Genomic DNA, 3,457 nt, shown 5'->3' with positions numbered 1-3,457 from the left:
TGAGGAAAGTGCGAGCTAGTCTTCCGCACGACACCGCGAGCGTAGAGACCCTTGAGACGTAGCGCCATCACCAGCTGCACCGAAGTGTAGTTATTGTTTGAGTTGACTATCCGTCGAGTAGAATACAGGGGCCGAGCAACTTCTAGTACGCATTTCCGTATTGCAGAAACCTCCGCAATTTCATCGCTCAACGACTGTACTTCTTGCGGCGATACGCGCCACTCAAGCGCTCCGATATATCACTAGCACAATGTAGTCGAAAAATCAACGATTTCCAGCTTGACGAATCCTTGTAGCCTGATCCTGGATACCCGAACTTGCCTACACGCATTGAAAGCAGAACGGCTTCCTCAGCTCCTTAAACCGACGCAGTCATCACTTTGTGGTGTCTCACCCAGCATTTCATTATCCACTTGCGTCCCCCAATAGTTAGCGTATTCGCCTTTGTCAACATAAGACAAAAACAGCAAGATCTCAAGAAATGTCATCACCTCATCAAGTGAAAAGGGCGTACCGACTGTGACGTTGTGTAGGCGCGCATATGTATTTGTTTCACCGACAGCTGGGATGTAAGCGAAAACCCTTTGAATGCTGCAACCAATGTTTGACTTCTGGCCGTAATCGCGTCTCTGTCGATCCGTCAGAGGGCTGATACAGGTCTGCTTGAGCATCACACTGGGTTTCAGGTTCAAATCGAATGCTTTTGATCGCTTCTACCTCTGCTAACGAAGCCGGGAGCTCCATCACAGGAACGAACGGCTCCATGTACTGCTCCAAGGCTGTATCGTCATCGACGTGAGCTTCTTCGCCATCATCAACTGCGCACAACCGTCTCAAACCCAACCCAGTAGAATGCCCGTGTAGTGAGCGATATTTCACGTTTCATCGTTGCACTGCGCTGAGCTTCAATGTCTTGACATGGTTTTGGAACTGCGAGTTCATCCAGTTGATCAGAAACAAGAACTATATCAGCACCCGACAGACTCTTTCAACCAGGAAAGTGTTTCCGACGCCTACATACGTCTTGTTTTGGGTGATAAATCCTTCCTTGCTGGTGAAAACGCCACCAGCGCGTCCACGTACAATGATAAAACCGATGGTAGAGATATCTTCGCCTGTCGTGTAGTTGTTTTTCGTGTAGTTGTGACAGGCTCCGTGGCTATTGAGTGTCGGAGTTGCTAACCTCGCGTTGGACAACGTGGAGTCGTCTGATGTTGGGGGTGTCCTTGCATATACAGGGGGTATGGGATTCTCGGCGTCTGCATTTTAAACGAGTTGGGATGCTACCGCAGCTGCAGCTTCGTCCGTTTCAACTTGTTTAAGGCTGCACCTGGGCACGATGCTGCGGTTTTGCGTCGCTGACACTTGTTCTGTCGGACGGCATCGTTTGGCGGTGAGTTCAACAGGGTGCGGCTAATGCTAGGGTCCTTTTGGACGGCCGCGCTTCCGCTTAGCTGACAAAATAGTGATTGCGACTTCGTTGGATGGTGCTGCTTGCGTTGGGACCATGCTGTTGCCCTGGTGGGTTGTCGGCATGGTAAGAGCTTGACTTGCGTCTGAGGAACAACTGAGCCCGGCACTAGCTACATCGGAGAATATGGTTGCAGTCTCTCCTTCCTTTCTTGGCTCGGTTTCTCCTGCAGGGGTAGCCATGACCAGATGCGTTCGGCTTCCACGTGGTTTCGGAAAGTGAAAAGCATTGCACCCGTCGACGTCTATATCGCGTAAATCAAGATCAATTTCGATACTATCACTAAGTAAAACACTACTTTATTTCAAATTAAGGTGGTCATGTTTGAAGAGACAACATTTCATTAATGAAACCAGGTTATTTACCACATGACTTCTATATTTAAACTGATGCGCACATCTAACTGGTGTTTGTCGTAAAATTATGCGCAGTGTACAGCTAGCGTTGGCCATCCTGCCATGGTAAGCAGGCTATGGTACAAGCGCTATGCAGACCAAACAACGTAGCATAGCCCTTGACTCGCGTTGTGTGTGTGTGTAAGAGGGGGGGGAGGGGCGGGGCTCGCCCTGCCTATTGAAGTTTGAGCCGTAAATAATGGAGCCCGACTCATAATTTATCTAAAACACTACTTTTATAACGTGTCTGTCTGTCGGTGACTCTGTCCATAGCACAAATAAGCACTTCTCACTGGACAAAATTCAGCCGAGTGAAGCGAAGGCGGCCCCGGTCACTGGTTGATATTCAGTCAAATCTTAGGATAAATACTATTGGATACTACTACGACCCCATTTTCAGCCGCGGAGCGCCACTTCACGCAAAGGGCGCTGCCTGTGTGCGCGTTAGCTAGCATTAGTAGGCCGCGCCGATTAGCACGCACACAATGTATGGTTCCACAAGCTGCAAATAGAAATTATGGGCCCTGGTGGCCCATATTGAGTCTTGAAAAGTCCTCTCAGTACTTTTGTCAAAAATATAATGTTTTAAGATTCATTGTAATTTTATTGTAGTTTTACTAACACGATTGTTTTTCTTAATACTATTATTGCTTTCTTTAAATATTTGCTTGCAATCTTTTGTAGTAGTATTGCACATGATTGTGTTAGATAAAAATACACATCTTTTACTACTACTACTAACTACTAAAAACTTAAAGTGTTTAGTGGCCTCCCACCATACACCCCCACTCCACCGCCGCGAAAACAATATTGTCCTCCTTTGCATTTGCGCGCGTAGTGTGCGACCTTTAGAGAATGTGCTCTTTTTCCAACACGGTACGTAGCGTACCGTCAAGGCACTGGAAGCAGTGTTTGTGATTAAATTAGCGCGGAGACACGTGATTAAGCAAGAACACGAAACACGGAGTACATGATGGAATAGAAGAAACAGCACCAAGCACGAAAGGCCACGGACGATGAAAGAGGACTAAATCAGAGAAGGCGCCTAACGATTCGGGAAAGCACGAGCCACGGAAGAGCGCGCTATACTGAAAAATGGGGAGGAAAAGAGTATGACCGGAGCGTACAAGGGAGAGAGCTGAAATATTGATACCCCACATTAGAGCACTTAGCTGTGCCAACGCACGGAAAAGGATTATTCTGCTATGCCACGGTTGAGCACGGTCGACGGACCAAACATGAAGCCGCGGAAGACCATAAACGGGAGATTACCGAGCATTGAAATATGATACCAGGGTAGAGCCGGAGCTCACCGAGCCACGGAGAGCAATACTACGGTAGCTCACGATGGAACGGACGACAGACCAACTGCGACACCACAAGATAACACGATAGTATGGACGGTGACCCAGCTGTTAAACCATGGGAGAACGCGCAGCCATGGGAGCTATAAACGGGGGATCACTCAGCCACGGAGCACTATACCAGTGACGAACTGAGCTCACCGATCCACGGAGGGCGATATTACAGTAGAATATGATAGCACGGACGGCGGAGCAGCCACGAAACCCCGGGGGAACGTTTCAGAAGG

This window comes from Phytophthora infestans, genomic scaffold, assembly GCF_000142945.1.
Source record: "Phytophthora infestans T30-4 supercont1.41 genomic scaffold, whole genome shotgun sequence".
Taxonomy (NCBI): domain Eukaryota; phylum Oomycota; class Peronosporomycetes; order Peronosporales; family Peronosporaceae; genus Phytophthora; species Phytophthora infestans.
This window is presented reverse-complemented; position numbering follows the sequence as displayed.